The sequence below is a fragment of the Labeo rohita genome, chromosome 8 (assembly GCF_022985175.1).
Source record: "Labeo rohita strain BAU-BD-2019 chromosome 8, IGBB_LRoh.1.0, whole genome shotgun sequence".
Taxonomy (NCBI): Eukaryota; Metazoa; Chordata; class Actinopteri; order Cypriniformes; family Cyprinidae; genus Labeo; species Labeo rohita.
In genome coordinates, this window is record NC_066876.1 from 12,925,173 (window position 1) to 12,943,037 (window position 17,865).

The following is a 17,865-nucleotide window of genomic DNA, read 5'->3' on the forward strand; positions in this document are numbered from 1 at the left end:
GTCCGGTTTGGCTGCTCTACTGGCACAGTATGAACTGTGGAAATCTGGAAACAAACTTAACACTGTTTTCTGGCATCATCAAGCTTTGTGAACGAAAAACCACACCTGCCATGACATACAGACATAGAGAGACTGGGAGAGAAAGTGAAAGATAACAAGAAAAGAGGAAGAGAGAAAAGAGAGTAGGAACAGTGAAAGACTTGGGAGAGTGGAATGAGAAAGAAAAGAGGAGATAGAGGGAGAGAGAGAGAGAGAGAGACTAGGCCCTCAGACAGAAGGGGAAACACATGCCCTGGCACGGATACAGACACCCACAGGCAAGCTCATGGCTGCCTGCCAACAGCACGAATGAACTCACTTACCCCTCGCTCTCTCTTTTCTCTCATTCTCCCTCTTTCAATCACGGCACTCACTCATTCCCAACTCTTTCTTCTCCCTTTCCAGGAGTGGCTGGCTTTTGTATGATCTCTCTCTCCCTCTTTCTTTCTCTCCACCTCGCTCTTGCATTACATCTCTCTTCCTACCTTTTTCCGCCTCTCGTTCTGCTGATAAACACACATGGGCAGCTTGAAAGAACTGGAAAGAACCAGCGCTAACTGCCTTACCATTAACCACTGTGTATTTCTATCTAAGTTTTGACATCTTTTATTGACTCTCACAAAAGCTGAGCCCAGTTCTTCTGTCTGTCATGATGGATGTAACAAATGAGAGGCCTGGCAGTTCGCGTTAGTGCTGGAAGAAAGGCATTAGCTGATGAGCTGCGATCAGGTCCCTCCTGCTGGCCCAGTAATGTCAGAGACAGCATGAGGTGGGGTGGCCGAGTGCGCGTTCCCATCCATCTGCATCAGCCATGTCTACGCCACAACATCTCCCATAATCCCACAACACAAAATGCCACTTCAATCAGCGCTGTCATTATCACCTCTAATTGCCCACCTTCAGCATTTAAGCTCGAATGTTCAGTCTGGGTTTGAGTCTGAATCTGACACTCTCTGTGAAGCATGTTGTGTATTAATTAGCACACCACATTTAGACTGTAGAAATGTTGTCAATCTAATTTTTGTCCTCTGAAGACAGGCTGTAAATCATCCTCTGGTTGAAAACAAATGTCTTGCGGCAGGAATATATACTGAGACGCACAGCTCTTCCTTCTCATTAGGTCAGCAGGGATTTTTCTTACTCAGACTTGGTGCCAAATGGACCTTCCGATTCTGGGATGGAAAAACTGGCTGTTAAAACTTAAAACTAGACCACTAATAGTATCATTTACAACCTGCTCTCATGACGAAAACATACCTCTGGTATCTTTTTCGCAAGACGCAAAATACAGTAAGTGCATATCACACCAGTTTCCAACAGAAATAAACGCTAGAGATGGTAAAACAGCAAGCACTTGTAATCGTTTTCATACGCCGTTATGATTACAGCTCAATAATTACCATTTTTGTATTATTGTATGGGGTAAGTTTAGGGTTGGGGTAGGTGTAGATGTTAATTTAACAATCTAATAGGTTAATTTATTGTTAGTTTTCTGGTCGCAGCTGTATCCCTTCTAGCCACAACCCCACATGTTTCGCTTGCCGGATGCAACAACCTTTCTCGATAGCCCAGCTGATATGGAATTGGCATTAGGATGCAGAATCCTTGGGTACGAATCCCGTGAAAAACATGACTCACAATGAAAGAGCTGAAAGATGAGAGATTGAAAAACAGGCTAAACGACATGCTCGCAATTGCGTTATGTCACATTCACTTTTGTTCATTCCATCTCGTAGGTTTAGGTGTAGTGCAGATGGTATGTTATTTTAAAATGTCACAGAGCATTAGAGTTGTATATTTACAGAGTCCATATTTACATAGAAAGATGCAACGGAAAAGCAGTGCAAATCGAATTAAAAAAAAAAAAAAACTACTACTGTATGTCAGATATTTCATTTTTGCATCATGGTGACAGGCTGAAAGCTGCTGTTACAATTTTTTAAAAGCATTTTCCTCATAAAAATCATTATAAAAAAAAAAAACAGTTTTCTATTTAAATAGGTTTTAAGATATAGTATATTCCTGATGTCAAAGCTGAATTTTCAGCAGCTGTTACTCCAGTGTTCAGTGTCATAAACCTTTAGAAACTTTTCTAATATGCTTTTTATGCTCATTTCTTCTTGTTGTTGCTTAATTTTTTTTTGTAGAAATTGTGATACATTTTTTCAGGATTCCATGATGAAAAGAGTTCAAAAGAACAGCATTTATTTGAAGTCCTCAATAACATTATAAAAGTCCTTACTGCCACTTTTTATCAACTGAATGCATTCTGAATATATGTATTGATTTCTAACCCAACTTTTGAACGTTTGTATATTTTACCACATTTAAGATGGTGTTTTATTCACATCACCTAGTAAGATGCAAGCTTTTGTATCAGCAAGCATTTGGTGTGTGAATTTTATGGAATAAGCCTACAAATAGGAGCAGTATTTATAGTGCTCACCCACAGACACACACACTGAGCAGGAGGAATGGTATATGACAGCTGTTCGGATGCACCTTCACCTGCATTCGTGCTCATAAACAAAGCTTTTAATATCACTACTGCTCACTACTGAGCAGATGAGGTTATTGTGCATACAGTGGGTCTGCTGTTAAAGTCCTTCCCTGTGTGTATGTGTGCGTGCATCTGTGAACAAGACAGACTGTATTTCCCTTTTTCAGTGCCTCTTTCTGTTCTCTCCCCTGTACCACCCCTTCTCTCTCCTTTCCTCCCTCTTTCCCCTCTCATCTGACCTTTCCATTGTTCTTTCAGCCAGTGGCCCCTGTAGGTTATTTGGGGTCACGATGCAGGGCAGCTGTCTGACCTCTACGACGGGCTGTGAATAAAAACACCTTCCCCCTCCTAACACACAGTCAAAGCTCTCTATACTGTCTACATTCCCGCGTCACTTTAATCCCTGGACACGAGTCAAATGCCTACAGCTCTGCAGAAAATTACATTCAGAGGAATAAGCGCTTATATCCACCTTCAAATCAGATCATAAGCCATCTGCCTTTCAACAATGCTGATGAACCACATCATAATTCATATTTAAGGAGTTTCAGAATGGATGCCAAATGGGACAAGGCCAATCAACTGTATGCAGACTAGGGCTGCACGATTAATCGGAATAAAACTGAAATTGCAATATGGCTTAGTGCGATTATCAAATCGGAACGGCTGAGATTTAATAACTGAATATATACACAATGCGTGTTTCAGAGTGAAATGAGGCACTGTGTTATTACATGTGAGCAACTCATTATCCACTGGTGTGCAGCATCTCGGTTCGCAGGAAATGCTGACCATGCAAACTCCATTTCTGCATCTGCTCTGCATCTGAGAACACAATAAGCACCATCCATATCTTCCCATATTTGTTTATTAAAAAAAAAAAAAAAAAAAAAAATTAAAAAGCATTTATCAACAAAAGCTTCAAGGACTCCATGCGGTTGTACATCAAAATAAAAGGTTGAAACTTCAACATTTAAAAAAGGAGGATTTAAGACAGCTACAAATGTTAGTTTTGTAATTTTAGAACTTGTAAATTTTAATTTTTTTTTTTTTTAATTTACAGTGAAATATTCTAATAGTAATATTTATTAAGCAATTTATTTTTGTAGCAGTAGTAGTAATTATTATTATTATTATTATTCCATATTGACTGATCTATAAATAACAGGAAGTGTTTTTTTTTTAAAATCACAAATAAATAAATAAATAAATAAATAATAAATTAATTATTTAAAAAAAATAATAAAAAAAAGGGACACAGAGATGCTTTGAAAAACAGCAGCATGCTAACATTCAGCTTGGATTTTAAAACTACAGTCCAAACCACGGGAAATACCACCTTTCTCCACTGTTTCAGTGTCCAGTAACACTAACCGCACATTTACGGCACACTGGCTTACAATCCGACATCCTGACATAGTATTTCCACTCTGCTTTCAAATACATACATCTCTGGCCCATCCCCCACTTCTCAAAACATACACACAAACACAGACCATCCCCCACCCACCTGTATATCAATTCCTAGACCATATTCAGCACTTATGTTTTGACAAAAACCAACCTGACCACATCTGACGATCCCCAAACAGCACGTGTGAACTCACCCCGAGTGTAAACAAACAAATGTAAAACGGGCCTTTAAAAGAATACTTTAAAAGATCAGCTATCAGTTATACATATAGAAGCACCCATACAACCTGGTCTCTTCAACAAGCACATACACAGAGAAGCATTTGTGTTGCATAACAGCAGAGTGAATGACTTACCAATAATGTGCAGGATAATCTACACTAATCCTCTCTGCCTGCATCACTGACGATCAGCGTCTTTCTGTGCGAGAGAGCAATACCGCAACTGTTTTGATCAAGGTCACATTGTGAACCACAAGGTGCTTCCATGTATCTGTAATGGCATGGTAGAGCATACAAAACTCGCTACAGAGGTAACACAGGATGTAGAAGTCTGAACACAGAGTGATGCTACATTCTCGTATATGCATGCACACAGACACATTACAAACTGTAACTGAGAATGCTTCATTTTCACTTTGAGAGAAACAAACCAAAGGGGAAAAAAACTAAAACCAATTTAAACATTTAGTACAATTATAAAAAAAAAAAAAAAAAAAAAAAAAAAAAAAAAAAAAAGGACATTTAAATTTAAACTTTTGAAACACTTTTCAAACATTTGATTATGCTCATCTGGCTAGTATGGAGAGGATTTAAGAAACTGAATTGCTTTAAAGTTTAAGCCACTGAAAGTTTTTCTTTTTTGGTGTGTTCCACACCACTGGCTCTAATGGAGCACCGTCAGCTGTTTTTCGAAAGATTCTGCACGTCATATCGGCAGCAGAGCTTATTGGCAAGAAAGAGAACTCTGATTGGTTATTAAGGTAAGCGAATGAGTGTATTAAATGCATATACTGTTTTTTCCAAGACTGCATGATATATTAAATCCATTTAAAAATCATAATGAAGCCTAATGCTCTTGTGAATTTACAAACACTACGATTCAATTAAATATATAGGCGATGCAGGTTTAATATATGCGCTTTAATTATTTACATGCACGTAGGTTACGTATGTGCATGTCAGAGTGGTTCCGTTCACAGTAAATGCTGCTCCACACAAACTGTTATTTACATGTGTGGAGAGTCTCGACCTCAATCTATGCATATTGCTGTGAGTATGGGTTTATTATCACGCTCACATGGGAACACAACGTCCACCATTTCGCCATATTTGTAAGGTAAATCATCTATAAACCCATGCAAACACAGGAGAACACATCAATATCTTTCTGAATATGCTAACAGTTCCCTCTGAGTTTACATGTTTTGATGTCACATTCAAGAGATTGCAGTGGCTGTAGCTTTTCTGTAATAAAGAAATGTCCAAATACTAAAGATTACATGGACATTTGAATTAAATGTTGTTTAGTCAATATTAAATAAGAATCAGATTGCACCACAAAGTGTAAAAACAATAGTCAGGCCGTTAGCACAGTCATTTGTTAATGCATAATGAATATTAATTCTATTGTTTATAATGCATTATGTATTTTAACAGTTTTGTTCAATAAACCCATGATTACTTGCTTTTGATACTTCATTTGAACAAATTATTATTGCCACATTGCTATTATATATGTATTTTAAATCATTTTAAAAGCTATTGTTTGCTTAGTTCTGTTATTATTACCATAAAAAGTAATTATAATTATCCAATTACTCGATTAATAGTCAGAATAAATCAACAGATTACTCAATTACCAAAATAATCGTTAGTGACAGCCCTAATTTGTATATCCACAGTTCTAGCACTTCCAGTTTCCCTGTTTGAATGCAGAAGTCAGACTACTTCCACCTGATGGTATGGGAGAGTTATGTTCTCTCAAGCAAGTACAGAGCGTACGCGCTAGTTGGTCATCAGCTGTAGTCTATCTGGTGTGTTCTATTGCAACTTTGTTTGCCCCGACGCAGGCGACATCACCGTCGGATTTCCTCAGTGCTAGTTCTTTGGCACCAGATTGGTGTGTCCCTACCCTTACAGGCATTTTTAGGCACAACCTGGTACAGTAATACTAATGTAATTAGAGCACAAGTGTGTTTTTATAGAGTTTTCAGTTTATTTTTAGGTGTCTTTGTTACAGTGTAATTATTCAAATAAGTACAGAGTAATATGTACTTAACATAAGGTTAGGATTAGGGTTGGTTTAGGGTTAGTTACGTAAGTATTTAAGTTAAGTAAGTTAAGTAAGTTAAGTAAGTAATTATGCATAATTTACTTTTATTACCATAGTAAGTACATGTAACATGGTCATTGTAAAATACAGTGTTACCAAGTATTTCACAACGGCTTTGAACACTGTTCAGACCAGAATAAATGTCTGATTATGCATCGTCATGTATGAGGAAATGAAGACTGACTACGCAAAAAGCTAATTATAACTGTGCATTTCAAATTCTTTTACTTGTCTGCTACAATCATTCTTGAACTGTCTTCATTTAAAGCCTTTTCTTAGCATAAAAACACAAACACCACAGAATTACAACACATACACAAACAGTCTTAGGTGCAGATTAAAAGCCAGTCAACACAAACAAACACAGCCATGCATACATCTTGATTCCTCCCACAGGGTGAATGAGAGTTGCATCAGGTGTGCGTGTGTGTGCGCATGCAGCTGATAAACATCTCCACCCATTTCCTCTCACCAAAACAAAACACACAGACAGACACACACACACACACACACACACACAGTTAGCAGGGGAACACCAGTAGTCTCTCTCCTAGCACTCCAAACCCCAAACACACTCCCGCTGGCTGTCGGCAGAGCTACCCTTTGTCTGCCAAAGCTGCTTCAGACAGCCATTTTTCAGCAGCGGCCGAGCAGAAAATGAGATTCCACCATCAATAACCTGCAAGCCTCTTCTTAGCGGTCTGGAATTTCCTCCCGAGCCAAGAGCTCACATCCTCCACAGTCTGGAGAGAGACGTCACAGATGAGGACTTTACAGTAACGCTATGAATGGATATTAGAGAGAGGCTGGGGAGAGGGGCCTTTGGAATTGGGAAAGTCTCAATTCTCAAAGTTCCTTTGTCTCCGAGGCTGTCTTCTTTTGTGCAGAAATGAAACCAAGGGTCATGGTTGCTGAGGGTAACTCTCAACAGCTCACAATCTCCACTCCCCCTGGTCTTTTCTTGCTCCACCTCTGCTTGACGCTTGCTGAGTGTGTGTGTGAGCATCTGAACTCACTGACCCCAGTTTCTCATTCTCTCTTTGCCTTTCATCGTATCTTAGGTTATCTCAAATGTGTGCTAAATGCAAAAGCAGTCAAATCCCATGGTCTCATTTGGTTCTCACGCAAGTAATACAATGATGCTACACACTGTCCATGGTTTTGTTGGCTAAAGTTCAGTTTATCCCTAGTGTGTTCCTTCAGATATCAAATAGTGCTGATGGATGACAGTACAGCACAGTGGAAAAGTCAGTGCGTAAGCTCAGTGTTGCATTTAAAAGCCATCAGACTGCATTCAGATCAAAGATAAATAACAGTGAGTGTGTGAGAGAGAGAGAGAGAGAGAGAGACATGAATAGTAAAGTAGGTGAAGAGATGTAAGAGATAAAGATAGAGAGGGAGATCCTTAACTCACATAGTGACAGGAGCTCAGCGATAGCAGCTTTTGCTTTTGTGCTGTTTATACAGGTGCAAACAACCCTATGGCATTCTGTTAGCATGACATCATCAGTGCTTAACATAACAATGCTCTGAAGAATCATAACATCGGTCTACATGCTAACCAGAGTTTGTAGATACTGTAAAATGATTCAATCAGAGATCTCTCTTATCAAACAAATGTCTTATCTTTCAAATTAAAAAAGAGAAATAGATACATAAAAAAAAATAAATAAATAAATAAATAAATAAAGTGAAGCACTGCTAAAGTATTACAAAATATACTACACTTTTACTATAGTAAAACCATAGTTAATTTTTTTAATCTGTATAACGATTTGTGAACCATCAATTTAGGTCAGGACTCGATTTTGAATGGAACTAACAATCACGTATCGCAACTCATTTAATTTGAATAATTCAATTCACAAAATGATTCACAATACACGCTCTGTAATCCCAACCTGAATCAAATGATTTCACAATAAACGAAGTTCACTTTGAAACAATGAATCATTTTGCGACACAATGGTTTAACTGATTCTGAGTTTCGAAAAGCTTCATTTCACCCATCACTACATGCTTTTTAAAATCGCTACAAGCGATGTTGAAATTCAAAAACGAGTGGCTCTTTTAATTTGATCTAGTTTTTGCTAGTGAATCACTTGAAATTAATGATGTTTGAATCAACTAGAGTGGTTCCAGCGCAAATGACTCAATTGATTCGGTTCATCTGATCCTCTTTTCGCATTTTCAGCCATGTTCACATGACACTGTCAGTACTACTACTTGCTTAGCTTAATTGTTTTCTGACATTAACTGAAATATGTGAAAAATGTATGATTTTTTTTGAATTGTGTAAATTTTGCATGAAAAGATGTGTGCCTATTGACAAAATTAAACACTTTATCTTATACACTGTCTTTCAATAATTCAAGCACTTTTCAAGTACCTCTTCAGAAATATTGCTATTTTTCAAGAGTTTCCAGGCCTTAAATTTCAAAAAGTCCAGTCTAACACACTCTAAACCCCTTCCAAATGTAAATACCTAGACACTTCCTAAATATCTAAATTTCAATAAACAATGTATTCATATAGTCTGGTGGCACTACAGGAGTCGATAATGTATGACAACGTACTGAATAATCACACGTGCAATTATACTGACAAAGTGTGACTTAAAATGTATAATCAGATTTAATCTAACAATGTAGGTGGAGTCCCATTTGAGATGCTAATGATTTACAGTATCATTACTTAGTGTCATAACATGCATACACACCTTAGATTCTTAGATCATTGTCAACAGCTTTAACTGTAAGCACATGGCTCTGTGCAGAATGCATTCACATGGTGGAAATAATGTCTATTCTCAGTGCTCACTTTTGCAGAACGCTGTTATCGGTGCCGATTGCCATAGATAAATCAGTCAACCTCTGCTTACTGTAGACTGTTGCTGATATAAGATCAAGAGACACTGATAGAAAGCACAGCTCCTCTTCCAGTAAAGTCTTGGGCTCTCTTCCATATGAGTCAATACTTTATTATGCTGCCAGAAACGCACTCACACACACATAGCAAACTCATCCATGGGAGCAACTACCATATAAAATCCACAAGCCACAAACCTCATACGAGACATCAGGCAAAGAACAAACCTGTGGAGCATTCATACAAAAAGACATGGGGAACAAAGAATTTATTACAGCTTAGGAACAAGCACTTGGAGATTTAAAAGGATGATGGCAAAGACATATTTAAATCCCAAATGAAGAGCCGCAGCCAGAACACATCTCTAAATGGCCCACTCTGGACATCCTATAAAGGCTAGTAAAGACAACAATAGGACATAGGAAGTGTCAGAGGGTTTTTTCCAACAGGCAAGTTCCACCGTCTTGTCATTTCCTGGCCTTACTTTCCAAACTTGACTTGATTACTTTTCCTCCCTTTTTTAATATTTAACTGACCCGTGTGATTTTGTTCATTCGAACTTCATAAGCTACTTTCGTTTTTATATGGAAAGGGCAGTTTTGGTTTACATCAGAAAAACAAGCTTTTTGTTCATGGATAGGATGTAACATCACTGTGCTCAATCAACACACTCAATATTTCCGAGATCATAATAAGCAAAGAAATCCTAAAGCTGGCATTCACATTCAGAATGACTTGAGTGGAGAAAGATCCAGTGAGATCAACAGTAAGTGGCTGATAGCAGGAAGGTGAAGCCTGTTTCTATTCCATCTTCACACACATTCATCAATTTCGCCAGCTCTTACACACACAGCTGCTATAGGCTCCGCTACGCAAAATCTGTCCACCCCTCACATTCTGTTTCATAAGCAGTTGCTTGTTTCATAATGGGCCAGCGAGTACAAAACCCTGAGGCAGAGAGAGTCACCACCAACACACTACACCCTCACAACTACTGCAGCAGAGAAAACACACAGGATAATGAAGAAAACACATCAGATGGATGACAGTGAGCCCACACACAGCCTTAATTCTACCCTGATATTCAGGTCGAAGTGCAAAGGGATGCCATGAGCACTGAGAATCCAGAAAACAGCTCAGCTCAATTCAAAACACACGTTAAAGGCAGAGACTGGCATTAAAAGCAAAATCCACTCAAACAGAATTGGTAATAAAACAGGATTCAAACACTGTCTGAAATAGTCAGTAAAAAAAAAAAAAAAAGAAGTAAATCTAGGGCAAGCTATAAAATAACCAAGTTGCTTAAAATGTAGAACTTGGTAAAGATATACTTTGAAACCTGAAGTACAACAATAAACGAACACACTAAGAAACAAAAATAGGGCACTATGATTTCCACGATGCGGAAAACAAGCACAGAATCACGAAATCCAGTCATAAAAATGGAACTAATTGTATAATGCGGAATGTCACGGAATTTGACACATTTGGGAGGAATAAATCAAAAGTAGGTCAGCACACTTAAATAAAAACGCAATATGGATATTGAACATTAAGCTGCAAAAAGATTATTTGAATATGAATCCTGCATGTTCTGCGTATCTCTCTGTGAATGAATTGCACAGATTTACTACAAATACAGAAAGCATGCATGACACTTAGTGTTTTCAGCTTCAATACGAGTACATGAACACAAACAATCACTGTTTCTTTTTAGAAAAACTATCATAATAAAGGTCTTCACAGCAATCCATCCAAATTAAAGTTCAGTTTAACCTAAAGAAATTGTGACAGAAACATATTACTTACTACTTCTAATAATAAATTATTATTAAAACATCATTATTTACCATAATTTATTTACCAGAAAAATGTAAATAAGCAACATTTATTACAAGTATTTCTTAAAAACGAATTTTTTTTTTTTTATAAAATCAATTAGGGATTTGATTATTACACAGAATTTGATTAAAAAAATTAACCTATTTTGAGAAAAAAAATATATGTATTACATAGGGCCTTAAAAATTTTACTTAAACTGAAGAAATTGCTGTAAAATTATGTACATTTCATGATGTTCATTTTAATTAACAAGACGTGCATTTTGATTTTTTTCTACCATTAATACAGAGTTTATAAAATTACAATGAAAAAAAAAAAAAAATAGTAAGAAAAATAAAACAGAATTTGCGAAAAAATATAAATTTTAAAGGGCCCTACAAAAAGACACTTGTAATTGGTGTACAACTTATAAAACCTTCAGAAAGCATTCAATAGATTTTAATGACTGAATGTTTCAGTTTTCAATCATAGCTTCATACCACAGCCATTAGGGCATTTAATGATTTATTTTTATCAAAAGTGTAAATAATTAGCGATTAATAATATATAGACAGATTTTAGCCAAAATTTGTTAATTTTGAGAATACTGGCATTGTCGATCACCACTTAATCGATTAACAGAAGCGTCTCTTGTTTCATTTCCAACATCAACCAACAGTCTTGACAAATGAATAATGCACAACTTTCTGTTAGAAAATATTTGTAAATATTGTATGAATATGCATCTCAATTAAATTGCATTAGACAATCACACAAATATCAGCAACTGATAAAAAAATAAATAAATAAATAAATAAATAAAAAAAAGCTTTTCCTCTACAAAACTGTTTGGCATTATACTTTATATATTCAACGGCTTTATTTGTTAGTTTATATGTTATCTAAGCAAGTCTACCTTTTCAATCCAAAACTGAACTAAAATCTCTTGTGACTGCTAACATCAGGTAAGCGATAACAGCCTTCAGCACAAGACTGATCTTCAACATGATGCAACATTACAAAACAAATATTTCCAGCAGAACCTTCTATTTTCCTTTTAACAATTCAGCTGTTCTTCAAAAGGCAGAGCCTGCATTCACACTTGGCCTGCAGTCGACTTGCTCAATGCCAGGAACGCACAGGGCTCATGTGGCTCAGTAGAACTCACAAATACATTCTATCACTCAATACAGTCTATCCCCCAGCACTCCACACCACAATCACTATCTGAATGCACGCTGTACTTGACACCCAGTGTCACATGAACGCATACAGGCACGCACACCTACATTTTTAGTCCCTCTTGCTGGCTGCTCTCCAGTTTACTAAAAATGTCAGAGGTAGCAGCTGCTATTGATGTGGCTGTGCAGACAGACACTGACTTTCTCCACAGACCGCCACCACTGCAAGACCACTCGACACCACTGCTGACAACAACAGAATTCTTACAAAAAGCACAAACGCTGAGTGTGCACCCAAACATGCAGCATAACATGCTGCACTGACTAATTAAGAATGAAGGAACATGTACAAGACCATGCATAATCACATTATAAGCAAATAAAGCAGTAGGTAAAAAGGAAGCTGTAATAGTTCTATTTTGCTTAGCAGGAAATGCTGCTGATGTCAATATGATGGATTCATGCGATAACGAACATCTATAGTCAAATCAAACAGGGTAAGCCTGTCGGCAGGGCTTGGATGAAATTCTCATACTGACAGAATGAGCATGCATACATGTACTAGCACAGGTGCGCGTCATAATCAGTAGAAAAATCTAAAATACTTTGTGGTGTTATTTTAAGCTGTGGTTCTGTGTAACTCACCATTGTGTAACAAAGAAAGAGGAACTGACTGTAGAGATAAAACGGGAGGTGTCTAAGAGTACAGGAGAGGGGAGTAGTGGCTGTTTGCCCAATCCCGGTGAAGGGCTGATGGGGAGGGGTTGACAGTCAGAACCTCTAGACAGTGCATTTACTGAACGTTAATGGGGCACTCAGCACTGGTACTCCATTCTGACCATATACAAAATTGATGTCAGATCAAGGACTTCTTCTAAAACACCCAGAAGGCTGCTGCGCTCTGCATTTCACAGTCCACCAGACACTTAAGTTCAAATGACCTGCTTATAACGCATTCAAATGGTTCGAAACACCACCCACTAACAAGGACACTAACATATACATCCCTTGAAGTAGAAACAAAGGCTCCCTGACCTTCGGCATGTGGCCATTAGTCTAATAGTCTAAATGGTATTTGCAGCCTATTTACTCTGGCCTTTTTTAGCAATCAAACACTTGGCCATGGGCACATGTTTACAACACTCACAGCACACACACTGACCACCACTAGCGCAGGACAGATGCCATGGGAGTTCGTCCAAAACTCTGCCTTAACTAATGGGATCAGTCAGGCTCAATTCTGATAGATTCAAGACATACATTAGGATTATTTAAGTAACATTGTGCAAGAGTGCATTTTGCATAAAACAAACTTGACTTTACAGCGGTTACAGTTTTGCTCAAATAGCTCATCCAGCCTCTAACACTCAGAATTGTTTGGTTCACTTAAACCACAACAAGCAAATTTTTACTTCTATATCCAAATAGCATGACAAATTTCTCTCTCTTAAAGCATGTCAAAATTCTAAATGGCAAAACGTGTTGACCCTATGAACTGCATAAACTTCTCTCCAGATATGGTGCCATCAACTGTAGATATGGAGTATTATTGCCTCACTGAGCTAACAAACACACCAGTGTCAACATTACACTTATAACGCTAGTGGTTACGTCATGGCAATATCACTCCACCACTGGGGGAACTCCAGCAATTTGGCCTTATCTAACTGTGCTTGATATGACACAACTGCTGCTGATAGCACGCAAGAGAACTAAAGACAAAGGTGGGTGACAGGATAAAGCCTATAACCCACTTTCTAACAGGGCTATTCACTGATCCAAAAGGTCTATAAAAACACTATGAAAGTGGTTTAAAAAAAAAATAAAAAATAAAAAAATAAAGTGTTTTTAAATCAACAAACGGATACTAATTAACTATAATGCATAATGTGGTGTTATTTGTTAGTGTAAGCCGTTTAAAATTTTGCATCAGCGCAAATATTACATTTTTCTTCTTTTAACAAAATTAATACTGTTGTCCTGCAAGTATGAATTAAATGATTAAATGACAGTAAAGTCATTTATAATGTTACAAAAGGTTTCCATTTCAAACAAATGCTGTTCTTTTGAAATTTCAATTCCTCAAAGACTCCTGGACAAAAAGTACCACGGTTTCCACTAAAATATTAAGCAGCACAACTGTTTTTAACATTGATATAAATGTTTGTAGAGCAGCAAATCATCATATTAGAATGATTTCTGAAAAATCTAGCTTTGCGTCACAGAAATAAATTACATCTTAAAATAGAAAAGAGTTGTTTTAAATTGTAACGTTTCACAACATTACTGTTTTTACTATATTTTGATCAAATAAATTCAGCCTTGGTGAACATAAAATAATTCTTTCAAAAACACTTTAAATATCTGACCAACCTCGAATTTTTTTTAAATGGTAGGGTTTAATATATATAAGCACCCAAAAGGCTGAAAACACCTATAACAGCACAAAACAAAGCACTATTCACAATACACAATGCACAGTGATTGCAGGAGAAGCAGTTCTTCTGGAGCCTTACAGAGACAGCACTGCAGCACAGGCAAAACCCAACCAATGCAACACAGCCAACTCAGCAAAGCAGTCCACCACAGTCGATACAAAGAGTGACGGCATGATGACAAGCCAAGAAGTCGGCTTACACTGAAAGCACTTTGCATACAGTTAATTTCCTTCGATGTTTCACTCTAGCTGCTCATTTATCAAAATGAAGAACGGTCAAGGACAAACACTTTGTAAGCTATCAACTCCTTATCTTGTCCCTGAATAGTACTCGAGCATGTTCCGCAGTTCATAGAAGTAGAAACAAGGCATCTGACATGAATTAACGAAAAGGCCGGCTGTAATAAAGCTTGCAGCTGCAAAACTGCTGCGCACTGTGTATGAGTCTGTGCAAAGCATTCTGAAAACAGACAAAGATAAAGTGGTAAACTAGCTCCACATTTCACCAGACAATGCTCAAAAGGCAAACTCATTTCTTTTCAATGCTTATCAACAATCTGTACAGAGCAGCAAGGAGAGGGAGAAAGAATATCATTACTCAATACACAACGCAGAGGGGTGGAACTGGAGTTGATGTGAGTCCAAAACAAATCTGTTGTTTTCTGGCCATGAGTCCTGGCAGCCCTACGGAGCAAAGAGGTTGTCTGAGGCCAGTTCTGTTTTGGGTTCAGGCATCTCGCTGGTCCACTTACGACACTGCGCTTTGTTCTCTTCTAATGTACAGTGGGAAAGAATGCTGCTCAAGAGAAAAAAAAAAAAAAAACCTTCGGCTGGCCCATGTCCAATTACACTAATACACTTAAGCTGTGTGGCCTCCATTTTTCACATTCCACTGCCTTTCATGTGCAAATCAACAGCTGTTGACAAGCATTTGGTATCCACTATGATTTATTGACCCTTAATAACAACATCCGAGATGGAAAGCAAACGACTGTAGCTCCAGCGTCATCATCAGCGGGCTATGAAGGTGTTGGAGAGCTTTGTGAAGGGGGCGGGAGGTCCACAAATGCCGTTACCCGTCGTGTTTATGCAAGACTTCTCAACACTTTCCTAGTGATATTTACAGTACAATGAAGGAAACCAGAGTCGCTGATTCACATGAAAACAATGGAACAGTCAGGCAGTGTAGAGATTTCTGAAGCGTTTCATGAACAATTGCGTTTCAGTACATCACCGCATGAGCTCCAGCTCTAAATATGGGCTCAAACCACATACTGCTGAAGTCTGTGAAAGCTATTCCCATGCACTATTGGTCTTTAACCCTTAAATGTTATCTATATGCTGGAGGCATACACATTTAAGAGGCTGGGGGGAAGGGACACTGAGCGAGTGGTCCCAATTTCTGAGAAAAATGAGACACACAAAATCACTCTTAAGCAGCACGAGTATATTTGTATTTGATTTTTCTTTTATGCCAAAAATCATTAGGATATTAAGTAAAGATCATGTTCCATGAAGATATTTTGTAAATTTCCTACTGTAAACATATCAAAACATAATTTTTGATTAGTAACATGCATTGCTAACTTTTTTTTTCAATATTTTTATTTTTGCACCCTCAGATTCCAGATTTTCAAATAGTTGTATCTCGGCCAAATATTGTCCTATCACAACAAACCATACATCAATGGAAAGCTTATTTATTCAGCTTTCAATGTCAAAAATTACCCATATATACATACATACACACATTTTTTCCATTTTAGTGTATATATATTTTTCTGAAAGTTCTGTTAGCCGAACTGCAATATTTTACTTCACTACCACAACAAAAACAGCCAACTGACAAAACGATTTTGATCGAAGCTCCTTGAGTAACACCATGATGCAGCTCACAAGTAAAGAGTAAAGATTCCTTCATCTGGACACATCCAATAATGAGAAGTTGACCAATAAATTCTAAATAGCACGGATATAATCTGATTAACACCAAAGAAACACATCCAAAGCAGACTGAAACTATACGCCTCATCCTCTGCTTGCACCCGGCAGCGTTACTACAGAACTAGCCAAGCATTCAATACAATATAACAACACATAAACGGAGCTAACTCAGCTAGCTCAACAGCCGACCCCCCAAAACCGCTCAACGGCAGACGATGTGTTTTTTAAAACAATGTTTATAGTGTTAGACACCGATTAAATAGGTAACGTAACATACCGGACGTAATTTAACAGCATTCCGTCTAACGTTAAATCACAAACACCGCTAGCTATGCTAACTAGCCGGCCAGTCTTCACGGAGTGGTTGATTTCCGCCTTGCTCGGAGACGCTCATTCAGTGTAGCAGAGGTTCAGTGAAGGAATAATGGCCGTTAGTCACAGACAAACCCCGATACTCCGACAGCGTCTCGGAGAAGTCTCGGTACCCTTAAACCCGATAAACGGCTGACAGAATCATGGACAAAACGTCTTGTAATAACTTACCTCTCCGCGGAAGGTAAAGGTCTATCGCTACCGGTCGTTTATGTAGTTTGTGAGGAGAAAAAAATGAGGAAATTTCCGCGAGTAATCCACATGTACGGTGTGCTACGGCCGTGTTTTTGTCCTCGTCGGTTTGAGCCGCAAATCCACTTGAGCGCCGCGCGCCTGTCGCGTGAGAAACTAGGCTGCTCTCGCGCTCCCTCGATAGGTTCGGCCTTCTCGCGCTCCTCGTCTGTTTTTCCTTTCTCCTCTGTCTCTGTTTTACTCGCGTTTCCGCCCTCTTATCTCCAAACGGCTGTGATTCCAGAGGAGCAGTTCGTGCCCATTCTGTCTAGTCGTTTTTCGCAGAGGTGGCTGTAAATACACGAAGCGACTGAACGAGAATCTCTGCGGTTCAGAGATGACTTGAGTCCGTGTGTGACTGACTGCTGCTGGCAAAGCAAGAGTCCGCTGGACGTCAAGTGCAGTTTCTCAGCTCTTAAAGGGCCAGTGCGCCTCTTTTGAAAATAGGTCCCACTGCTATGTAAATCACTACAAATCACACCACTCGTCAGAACATGTGAATAGAATATGACGATATACTAAATATACAAATATAATAAAGATACACAAAATAGGTGATTCCTGAAGTGTTGAAAAATCAAGCAGAGAAAATTAAAAGTGTTATTTAAAGAACAAAATGTGTGGTGGTTACAAGTAGTAACTGGCAATTGTGAATTTAAACAAGCAATGTTCATTATTTGCATGATAGACGGACGGACGGACAGATAGATGTATAGAAAGGTAGA

At 38.1% G+C, this 17,865-nt stretch overlaps 1 protein-coding gene across 8 annotated transcripts in view; it reads right to left on the reverse strand.

Annotated features, from left to right (window-relative positions):
• Positions 1-17,540, reverse strand: part of ncor2 (nuclear receptor corepressor 2) — a 112,374-nt gene extending 94,834 nt beyond the window's left edge. For 6 of the 8 annotated variants that reach the window (XM_051118020.1, XM_051118021.1, XM_051118026.1 and 3 more), the window contains exon 1: positions 17,081-17,540. The gene's annotated coding sequence lies outside the window, so the exon portion shown is untranslated. The remainder of the gene's footprint in view (positions 1-17,080) is intronic. The other 2 variants (XM_051118025.1, XM_051118024.1) reach the window with 1 other exon arrangement.
• Between the last annotated feature and the right edge of the window lie 325 nt (positions 17,541-17,865).